Below are 12,106 nucleotides of genomic sequence, written 5' to 3'. Positions count from 1 at the left end.
TGAAATGAACGTAATCTTATGTGTCGATCATACCTCAATTTTTTAAAAAGCAGTTTACACAACCAGAAGAAAAAAAGAAAAGAAAAGAAATGAGCTCTCATGTCATGGAAGGACATAGAGGAAACTTAGATGCATATGACTAAGTGAAAGAAGGCAATCTGAAAAGGCTGCGCACTGTATGATTCCAACTACATGACGTTCCGGAAAGGGCAAAAGCATGGAGGCGGTAAAAGAAAATCAGTGGTTGCCAGGGGTTGGGGGAAGCGGGAAGTGAGTAAATGGAACACGGAGGATCTTTTAGGATCGTGAAACTACTCTTATGATACTATAATGGTGGAAACATGTCATTATACATTTGTCCAAACCCACAGAATGTACAATACCAGGAGTGAACCCTAATATAAACTATGGACTCTGGGAGGTAATAATGCTGTGTCAGTGCAGGTTCCTGCCACTCTGATAGGGTACGTTGATAGTGGGGGAGGCTATGCATATGGAGGGGGCAGGGAGTATCAGAAAACTCTCTGTGCCTTCGGTTCAATTATGCTGTGAACCTAAAACTCCTCTAAAAATCAAAGTCTATTTTTCTTTTAAAAAAAATGCTCTCCTCTGCTCCTCCAAGACCTAAGCCTCACTTGGGCAGGACCGTCCGTGTGGGAAGCCTGCTATAGTCTGATACTGTCTGAGTCTGGGTGGACTCGGCTGCCAGGTTTGGGAGTTCAGTACCAGCAAGCCACTTGCCTAACTGGCCTAAAGCCACATTTTCTACCTCACCTTTAGCAGTAGTAAACCTGATACTTTGGCCCTCTGTCTTTACTTTTTATTTTATTTCTCAGTTTGTTCGAAACCTGGAGGGGTACCATTTATTAGGGGTCCCCTCAAAGATTCTCAATATTTGGTGCAATGCGGAATTATTTTTTAAAAGGACTGGAATTCAGGGACTTCCCTGGTGGCACAGTGCTTAAGAATCCACCTGCCAATGCAGGGGACACAGGTTCGAGCCCTGGTCGGGGAAGATCCCACATGCCACGGAGCAACTAAGCCCGTGCGCCACAGCTACTGAGCCTGCGCTCTAGAGCCCGTGAGCTGCAATGAGAAGCCCGCGCACCGCAACGAAGAGTAGCCCCCGCTCACGGCAACTAGAGAAAACCCGCGCGCAGCAACGAAGACCCAATGCAACCAAAAGTAAATGAATAAAAAATAATTTATAAAAAAAAGAGAATGGGGGCTTCCCTGGTGGCGCAGTGGTTGAGAGTCCGCCTGCCTATGCAGGGGACGTGGGTTCGTGCCCCGGTCCGGGAGGATCCCACATGCCACGGAGCGGCTGGGCCCGTGAGCCATGGCCGCTGAGCCCGCGCGTCCGGAGCCTGTGCTCCGCACCGCAAAAAAAAAAAAAAAAAGAGAGAGAGAATGGAATTCAGAAAGCCAAATACATACATAGAATGGGTTTGGGGCAGCCAGAGCCTGCTGTGACCTTGGGCTTCCGGGTACGGACAGGGCATTTTGACCTTGGTGGTTTCTAGAAGCTTAGATTAGGCCAAATGGGTTTGTCTGTTTGTTTATTTGCTTTTACAGTTGTGTGGCATCTTTTAACAGTTCTGCGGTGGGCAGGAAGGTTGTGTCCCAGGCCAAGTGGCGTATTGGCTTTGGAGGGTGACCTGATGCATGCAACAAACACTGGAGGCTCCGGGCCCCCTCTAAGAACTCGCACCACTATTCCCTACCTAAGTTTTTTATTTTTATTTTTTTGCGATACGCGGGCCTCTCACTGCTGTGGCCTCTCCCGTTGTGGAGCACAGGCTCCGGACGCGCAGGCCCAGCAGCCATGGCCCACGGGCCCAGCCGCTCCGCGGCATGTGGGATCCTCCCGGACCGGGGCACGAACCCGCGTCCCCTGCATCGGCAGGCAGACTCTCAACCACTGTGCCACCAGGGAAGCCCCCCCTACCTAAGTTTTGAACAAGGTGAGCCAACAGAGAATAAAGATGGAGGCCCACAAATCTTTTCTCACTCCTGCATCAGCCAGGCTGAAGGGTATGACTTCCGGTCTGCTGGCTGGACCGAGGCAGGCTGTCCCCCTGCAGGGGGAGAGCAGCACAGTCCCACCCGCTGGGGCCAGCTCACTCCCAAGAGGACGAAGAGACAAAGAGAGACCAGAGGGAGTTCTGGAAAAGTCTTCCACATGGACAACAGGCATTCCCATCTGACACCATTCTTGGAGATGGGGACCCAGGAAGGGGAGCATGAAGCTGGATTCATAGAAGGAGCGTATAGTTCACTCTGTGAAAGCTGTGAATTCAACAGTCAGTATGTGGGTTTGCTCAGTCTGGGGCCTCCTGCATAGGCACATTCTTTTCTTTCCTCTGCATCCTCACCAGGCAGGAGTCAGTAAGGGGGTGCCCAGTCCGGAGACACCTTAGGTACTGTGATTCGCTGATCGACACACCCTGAGCTCACGGGCTCACTGGCCGTGGAGCAGATCCTCTGAGATTTGCTTTGATATTAAGACCCAAGTAAATAATTCAGCAGCATTTCTGCTCTTCCAGCACATTCGAACGTGGCAATTAGTGAAGGTTCTGCTGGGATTGCCTTGTTTCCAGTGTTCCCTGACCTCTGACCCCTGTGAATTTAATTCTGCTCCTTTAATAATTTCTGGGAGTATAGAATCTGTTGAGTGAGCAGGTTCCCTCCTGCAGAAATCAACTTAAACCCTGAAGCTGCACACTGCATATTCAAGAAGGCCGAGCCCTGCTTTGTGTCGGGCGCAAGCAGGAGGCGGCTGCAGGGGGCGCTCTGGATGCGGGCTGGGGAACCAGGCAGAGCCCTGCCTGGATGTGTGGGGCTGGAGGGCAGGCTCTCCAGCGCCCCTCGGATGAATTGCCTGCCTGGGATGCTTTTGGTTCTAGGACAGGCTCCTTCACTAAGTCCCTGCAAGGGACAGAAGAGCCGTGAGAGTGCATGGTGTTCGAGGTTGGAAATGCAAACCTCTCCCCTACCATTCGCGCCTTCCTTTACTCAAGGACAATTTAGGCTCCAGGCACCAGACCGGAGGAGAGGCAAAGCTGAGAAACACATGGCCTTTAGGGATCCTTTATGGCCCTTTCAGGAAAGATAGACATGTGTGGTGGACAGGTGTGAAAGGATCAGGCCACTCTGGAGTGTAAAATCATCCCGTAGTCTGGGCACCACTGATGAGCCTGACCCTGGAGGGGCCAACTGGGGCTGTGTCCGCAGAACTGTGAGACGGAATCAGGAACGGTCCAGCCTTCCCATGGCTAGAACCATGGACAGTTTAGATGCTGTCAGGTAATACTGCTCTACCTTATGGCTAAGTTGAGGAAGATGCTGGTCTGCAGAGAGAGAGAGAAAGAGAGAGACAGAGAGGGAGAGAGAGATAGGAGTGAGGCCAATACTGAGATAAAAGCAGCAGTAAAATGGGGAAAGTGGGTACTTGGTGTTTTCAGGTTTATATTCCAGGACTTCCTGAGGCTTAGCTACATTCTTGCCCTTGGGGTTCTGTGAGACACCCCCATATACTTACAACCAGCCCATCTTTTTGCCTAAGCTAGCTTAAGTCAGTTCCTGACTCTTGCAAACAGAAGTGTTTGTAAACTATTGTGACAGATGGCGATCTATTGGCATACTGGTCCTACGGAAGAGAAGAGGCTGCAGGATCTCGGATAAAGGGACGGACATCTCACGCTAGGCGAAGGAGTCAGGCCAGCCAAGGAGGGCTTCATGAGAGGATCAATATTCAATCATAGTCACAAAGCGATGAACACTGTGCCGGACACTCTTCTAAGTGCTCCGTGATTATCTCTAAGTTAGTTCTTACAGCAACCTGGGAAGTAGGGACAATGGTGATCCCACTTTTCAGAAGGGAAAACTAAGCCTTGGAGAAGCTAAGTTGCTTGCCCAAGGTCGTGTAACCCAGAAGTGGTGGAGCTGAGATTTGTACCCTGGTCTCTGGCTTCGTTAAGCCACTGGTCTGTGCTGCCTCTGATACCCAAGGCATCCGTGCCCAAGGTTAATCCCATGGTCAAGGACCAGGCAGAGCTGGGCTGAAGGCCGACGCCTCTGGTAGAGAAAACAGCTTGTACAAAAAAAGGTAGAGAGGGGGCTTCCCTGGTGGCGCAGTGGTTGAGAGTCCGCCTGCCGATGCGGGGGACGCGGGTTCGTGCCCCGGTCTGGGAAGATCACACGTGCCGCAGAGCGGCTGGGCCCGTGAGCCATGGCCGCTGAGCCTGTGCGTCCGGAGCCTGTGCTCCGCAACGGGAGAGGCCACAACAGTGAGAGGCCCACGTACCGCAAAAAAAAAAAAAGGTAGAGAGGAGTGAGAGAGTGTGGGGACACGATCTGCTACATAATTTGCAAGGCCCAGAGCAAAATGAGAACATGGGAGCTCCGCGCTCAAAAATTATTAAGAATTTCTAGATGGCAACAGCAAAGCTTTAAGGCAGATGCAGCCCTTCTAGATGCTGTGCTGTGTGTGCCTACACAGGCCACTCGCTCACCTAACCCCACTCGCACGCCTGGGGTTCAAAAGGGAGCAGGGTGGGTATCGTGGTGTCAGATGTGGGCAGGGTGGGCCTTTTGTGCAAGACTAGAAGCTTTGGATTGAATCCTGTAAGGGCTGGGGCACCCGTGAAAGATTTTGAGAAACCAGTGATTCCAGCTAAGTTTATGCTTACACTTAGCAGATCACCAATGGCGCTGGAAATCATCATTTCTACAGGTAATTGTGACAGGGGTTTTCTTAACATAGCCTACTTGGGACCTCTTGAGTATTTGAGAGGATCTGGCCAAGGAAGTTCAGAGGCCAAGGTGGGAAACTACTCATCTAGGGGATGTCAAATCCATTAACACAGTATTTTTTTTCTCAGCTGGAGGAAAATATTTAAATAGAAGTCATTAGTGAGTATATTTCCGAAGCCAACAACGCCTAATAAGTCAAAATGGCTTTTCCTAAAAATGCAACGTATTGAAGGTTTTTCAACCCACCCCACCCCCCTTTCTGAAGTGCTCAATTAGGGTGAAAAAAAAATCCATAGCTCTCCCTGGATGGAAACTGCTGAAAGGCCGGAGTGCTTTCTGGTTAAGCATCGTCCAACCACAGTGATACAAATCAGCTCTTTAAGATAATTCATATCTTGGAGAGGACTTCGGAAATGGGTCCACTTGGAGCTAAAAGCATCATAAATAAGCTGGGTTGGGTGGCTGGGCCGGCTGTGCTGGCTGCAGTGGGAATTGTGGACTGGTCTCTCGGCTTCCCCCTACCCCACCTGGTCCACGTGGACCCCTCCCATCGTCCTTGTGGGGAACTGAGTTTCAGGGAAGGATGGAGACTCATCCACGGTCCCACTAAAGGGCAATGGCAGAGCCAGTCCCAGGGCCGTGCCTCCCGACTGCCTAGTGTGCTCATTCGTCTCTCACTGGGCACTGCGCTGGCACTGAGGAGCAGGGACGGTCCAGTATGGGAGGACCCAAACGCACTGTGGAAAGAACCAACGATCAGCGTTATGATAGAAACAAACACACACGCGCGCGCATTTATGTGTGTGTGCGCGCATCTGTGTGTACGCATGTACTTGTGTGTGCATGTGTTACCGTGCCCACATGTTCATGTGCGCAGGTGTGCATTGTTTGCAGGTGTGCGTGTATCTGTGTGTGATGCTTGTTTGTGCACACGTGTATCTGTGTGGGGATTGGGGACACCTAACCCCACCTGGGGGAGTCAGAAAATTTAATGCAGGGGCTGAAGGTCAAGTTTGGGGCAAAGGCTGGCAAAATGTGGCTGGCACGTTTGGCTGGATCAGGACTGGACTGGTAAAGGAGTTCCCACCTGATCTTGCAGAGCCTTGAAGGATCCTAAGGAGGAGGGTGACTTGGCCAGATTTGCATTTTAGAGACTGTAAATGCCTGCGTGTAAGATGCGATTATTTTTCTCCAGTATTTCCCTCAGAAAAGATTCCTTCCAAAGTCTGTCATGTAACAAACAGGACACTGTCTAGACTGTTTCAAAAAGCGGGGCTGGGGCTTCCCTGGTGGCGCAGTGGTTGAGAGTCCGCCTGCCGATGCAGGGGACACGGGTTCGTGCCCCGGTCCGGGAAGATCCCACATGCCGCAGAGTGGCTGGGCCCGTGAGCCATGGTCGCTGAGCCTGCGCGTCCGGAGCCTGTGCTCCGCAACGGGAGAGGCCACAGCAGTGAGAGGCCCGCGTACCGCAAAAAAAAAAAAAAAAAAAAGCAGGGCTGTTTGGGGAAAGATGTGGTAGCCAGAAACCCCTCAATCTGTCTGTACAAATAAAAAAAGACAAAGACATTGAACACAGATGGAGTAATTAATTATTCCTGGGAGTCTGGCTCCAGTATTGTCGGATGTTATCGTAAGCAAAACTTTCAAAGGTTATCTTTATTTTATTTTTGCCCCTGCCGCATGGCTTGCGGGATCTCAGTTCCTCAACCAGGGATTGAACCTGGGCCGTTGCAGTGAAAGCCTGGAATCCTAATTCCTAGACCACCAGGGAACTCCCACAGAGGTTATCTTTAAAAAGTACCGAGGAAGGTCGTTTCTTCTGAGGAGACAGTCCTAATGATGGGCAAGATGAGCCCACCAGCTTGTGGCTGGGTGTGGAGGACCCAGATCTGATTTATAAAAGATGGTTCTGGGCCAGGGCCGGGCTGTGGCTGGACACAGGGGTCCAGGGTCTGGGGCAGGGAGGCCGGTTTGAGGGAGGGGTAGGGTAGCATGGGGTGCGGCCAGGCCTCAGCTTGGCTCAGGGGGCTCCTGCGGGGACAGGGGTGTCTCTGAAGTGCTGCATTTGCTCCGCACCAGCTGCATCTGCCTGGACATCGAGGCGACAGAGACTTAGTGACTCCTGGCGTTTGCTGTCACTTCCCATTTCCCTGCTCCTCAGAGCCTGGTCAGGACTGGCTGGAAGCTGGTCAGAGAGCCTGACGCACACCTGAGCCCTGCCATCCCTCAGGTGGGCAGGAAGGGGGGGCCAGGAGGGGCACAGGGGCCACGGGCCAGGCCTTTGCTCGCTGGGACGTTGCTCAAACGGCTTCCTCACCTGGGGACTCTAAGGGGAGTAGGTGGCCACGGCTATTTGTCTTAGACTCGGCCTGAGATGCTGAGGGTCAAACTCATACATACAGAAACAGGAAGATCCCTCTCACGTGCCCCCCCCCCCCACCTGCCATTGGTTGCCATGGTAACAGGCAGGCCTGGGGATGATGGCCGGGATGGTCAGGACCCACCATTCCCCTCCCTTCCCCATACCCCACTGTTTCTACCCATGGGTGGAAAACTTTCTTTGGCTCTCCGTTACCTAGCTCCAGCATAAAGGCCAAATCCCGCAGGCTTTCCTAATACACTTCTAGCCTCCTGCCTCCACCTGCCTGCCAACCACAGAGAATTTCTCACCTTCCCCTGAGCACTCCAGGTATGTTTGCTGCCCTCGTCTCTGCCGACTTGCACCGGCCACTCCTCATCCTAAAGTATCTTTCCCCTCCATCCACCAACATTTCTTCTTTGAAGTCTTCTCAATCTCTACGCCTGTTCCTCCAAAGCATATTCCTTGCTCTCCTGAGCTGCCCAAACTGGTGAAAGCAGGGTTGGCAGGGCCCATCTGAATTAGACAGACAGTCTCCGAATCCCCAGGTCCCCACCGGCACCCAGCCCTCACCCACCATCTTCCAGCGCTCTACCCCATCCCCAGGCACCAGTGCATGCCCCAGCCTCAGGCACAATCCCTGCAGGGGTGGACAGAGCAAGAATGGAGAGGGAGCTCGCCCATCACTCACTGTTCTCATCTTTCCCAAGCCCCGCCCCATGACAGCCGCGGTCCTACTCCTGGGGAAGCAGCCTTCATGAACTTTAGAATGACCTCTGCCTTCGGGTTTCGAAGTCTAGTCTCAGAAGCAGACATTAACCCAATAGGTACCCAAAAGAAAATATAAGTGCAGATTGTGGGAACACATTGGGAGGAAAAGAAATAATTAACTTCGTGCATGTAAGGTGGGAAGCACAGTCCCGAGGCCCCCCAACACCTTATCTCCTCTCATCTCATTCTCCCCATTTTTCAGATGAGAAAACTGAGGCTCCAAGAGGTGAAGGGTGCTGCTCAAGGACACACAGTCACGTGATTAGTGAATGGTAGAGTCGGTCTGCTCTGATGAACTTCCAGAGAATAGCGAGTTTCTTGATCCAGTGCATTTCCGGTCCTTCTTAGCACCTCTATCCCTCAGCTCCCCTTAGGGAACACGCATAAAAGGAAGCAGAAGGAACTAGATGGAACATGGGGGAACACTTTACTCACCCAAGCGACTTTGCTCCTCTCCCATGTGTGTCCTGTAATAGAATAGATTTCTCCTGAGGATGAGCCCACATGCTTGGGGCACCTGGCACTAGGGTACATGCAGGGCAGGGCTGAGAAATACTTTCCTCTGCAGCTCTTTTCTCTCCTTCTCCCGAGAGGATCCCTTGACACAGCTCAAGAACCTCTAAGAGAATAACATCTCTCCCTCCCTCCCTCCCTCCCTCCCATGATCCCCTGGGCTCTGGCAATGACATTGGCCATGTCCTCTGTTAGTAACAACTCAGCAAGCATCCTTTCCATAGAACTCCTTCACAATCTGAGATGGAAGACAAGCATGTGTGTGCTGGCCTTGGGATGGCTGTGAAAGGGAAGGAGGCCAGAGGCTGTCCCTGTGTGCCTCGCGGGTGGCATGGGGGGGATGGACAGGTGGGTGGACATGAGTGACCAAGTTAGAGCCCACTGGAATGGGTCCCGTTGAGGCCAACCAGATCTGAGCTCCAGCTCAGGTTTTCCACTTTCTGGGTGTGTGATTTTTGGCTCAGTCACTTCACTCTTCTGAGCCTCAGTTTTCTCGTCTGTAAAATGGAACTAAAACAGTACAGACTTCATAGCGTTGTGAGGAGGATTACTTAAATTAACAAACGTAAAATGCCTAGCGTAGGACCCAGCAAACTGCGGATTCTTCCTAAGTGACAGCACCTTCTCCTGCCACGCTCCCCTGGGGCAGACAGGTGGTGACATAAGTACTTTCTGGGACAGTAAAGCTCTGAACAGTTCTACACGCCCCCTCCCCCCCCCCATATATACACACACACTTTTTCCTCCTATTTGGCTCCTGTGTTTCCCCATCCTGGCTTTTATCCTAAGCACAAAACTGTGGGAACACTGATGGGGGTAGGAGATTAAATTTGGACATGAAATCTGGGAAGACTTCAGGGAGGAGGGAGAGTTTGTCCCAGGCCCTGAAAGAGTGACAGATTGTGAGGCGAGGGGCATTCCAGGCAAAGGAAAGAGAATGGGCAAACTCCAGAGATGGAGTGACACAGGCTGATGGGGGGAGATGACAGAGAGCATGGGAACGCCCGGAGGGAGACCTATAGTGGGAGGGGCCAGGCAGTGTGAGAGGAGGGTGGAGAGGGGTGGATGGGAACCTGGGCAAGGTAGGGGAGGGGCTACCATGTGACTGGGCTTCTAGGAGGTAAGGCTATTCAGGGCAGGGGAGAGGAGGGTGCTGGTGACAGCCGTGACCTTGGAGACAAACAAGCTCCCTGCTCTCGCGGAGCTAACTATCTATACGTTCAAACCTTCCTCCTGGGCATCTGCCCTCTGTCTGCCCACAACTCCTTATGTCCAGCTGCACACCCACAGCCCTTCCACCCACTTTCCACTCATCCGCTTGCTTGTACGCCCAACCTCACAGAAGGCAGGAACTCAAACTATGCAGGACGTTTAGAGTTCCACTCACTTGGTGAGCAGACTCGGTTATCAGGACTTTGCTGATCCTGTGCTGGACATTGAGGACTCACAATCTGGAGGAAGGAAACCATATAAAAGGGCGTAAGTGAGCAGGATTTGTCTCTGTACAAGTAGATCTTAGTTTTCTAACATGAGTCCAGAGGAAAGGGGGTCCTCCATTGGTTCAGACCCAGGCCTCTTCTGTCTTTGTGCTCTGTCCCGCATAGAGGGCTGGCTTGTCATCTCATGGTCCCAAAGTGGCCACCCCACTTCCCAGCACAGCAGCACAGCTGTGTTTAAGGCGCTGTAGTAGAAATCCTTACAAAGGGGAGGGAGAGGAAAGGGATCAGAAAAAACCAAACATGTTTCTCTTTCTTAAAAATACTTCCGAACAAAGGATTAATTTCCCCTGATGAAGATGTTTAGGGAGACTTTATTGTGCCCACCGCCATCGGTGTGCTGTTTTCTATCAGGCTGAGGTGAGGGGAGAGGGCCAACCGTGTAAGTGGATGTATCTGGGACTCCACACAGGGTGGGGGACGGAAAGGGTAGGGCTGGAGGTGGGAGTTCCGGGGGAGCTGCGCTCCTTCCCCAGTGACCCTTCCTGTGTGGCCAGGATACCTGGGGTGAGGAAGAACACAGGTAATGAGCAGACCCTGCATAGCAGGTGCGCCTCTGGGAATCGGCCATTATTACATCTGGAACTTGGAACTTGACATTACGTTTCCTCCAGAATTTCATTTCGGCCACTAGCCATCTGACAACCCCTGTGCTGTTGGAATTTCCTCCATGGTGGCCTCTCTTTCTTGTCCCCTTTCCTTAGGATGCAGACCAGGTGATCTTGGTCAGTAGGCTCACACACAGAGACAGCATCATTAGTCACATGATGTCACCAGGTTTAAAAACTCCTCTAGTCTGAGACGTCTAGTTGTTTGAAATGAGCCGCCTGGACGTTCCACAGGATACCTGGCCAGTACTTCTCAGGAAAGGCAAGGAAAGAATGAGTAACTGTCACAGAGCAGAAGAGACTGGGGAGGTGGGATAACTAAATGCAATGTGGTAACCTGGACCCTGGAGTGGATCCTGGAACAGAAAGAGGACATGAATGGAAAAACTGGTGAAATACAAATGAAGTCTGGAATCTGGTCAATAGGAGTGTGCCTATGTGAGTTTCTCAGCTTTGACAAAGGTACCCTGGTCATATAAGATGTTAACACCGGGGAAAACTTGAGTGAGGGGTCCACACGAACGCTCTGCTATCTTTGCAACTTTTCTGGAAATCTAAAGTTATTCCGAAATAAGAAGTTTATTAAAGTGAACCCATCTCCTCTTTAATCACTGCCATCTGCTTGAGGTGCTCCAGCAGCTTCACTGAAATGACAACATGCAAATTCAAGGTCTTTGATGAATGACTTCCAGGGAAGTTCGTAAAAATGGAACAAAGATGAGGTGTTTCTTCTGCTAAGCACACACGTGCACACCAGGCAGACAGGAGGAGCAGAGCAGGGGTCCACTCTGCCACCCTCTCCTCCAGAGCCTACTTGCAGCCCCTGCATCCCTACACCTTCCAGCTGATGACTGAGCCCAGGAGCTCTGTGTCTAACCCAACATACTTCTGCACTCGGCTGGCAGTGCCTCAGTGCTTTCTGTTCCTCAGCCTCAGCTCGTTGCGGCCTCTGTGCAGATAGGAGGGGTGGCGAGGTCAGGCAGTTCTCAACTGAATCCCACAAACTCTTTGCCTGTACCTGCCACATAAGACCCTACACCAGAGCCAGTTAGAGTTGAATCATCCTTGCGGTCACTTCCTGAATATATACCGTGTGCCAGGAACTCTGCACTGGAAGGAAGACCCTTTCCACATTTTGCAGATTAAAAAAACTACATCTGGGGAAAAGGATTTAATTTGCCCAACTAGAGAAGCAGAACTGACCTCAAAGCACCCTCATTTCGTTCCCCTGCCTCTCTTGAAGAAAGGCCCTTGAATATCAATTAAACAACCTGCCCATTTTACAGAAAGGCAAACCAGGACATAGAAAGGTAGGTTTTGCATGAGGCCACACAGCCTATTCTGGTCTAGTCAGAAAAGAAACTCAGCCTTCCTCCTCGTACTAATCCCAGTCTCTCTCCGCTACCTCTGAATTCCTGAAACTTTCAGGGCACCTCTGGTCCATGCCTAGGAAGTCCAGATGGTCCCAGACCAGACCAGTCATCCCTCCCAGGAAGGTACAGAATACCCCGCACCCCCACCCGCCTGATCTGGTATCTGCAGGCACGGCTCAGCAGTGGGTACAATTACCATCTGTGTGGCTGGAGTCTTCACAAAGGCATATT

Source organism: Orcinus orca, chromosome 19 (genome assembly GCF_937001465.1).
Source record: "Orcinus orca chromosome 19, mOrcOrc1.1, whole genome shotgun sequence".
In the NCBI taxonomy this organism is placed as follows: domain Eukaryota; kingdom Metazoa; phylum Chordata; class Mammalia; order Artiodactyla; family Delphinidae; genus Orcinus; species Orcinus orca.
Note: the sequence above shows the minus strand (reverse complement) of the source record.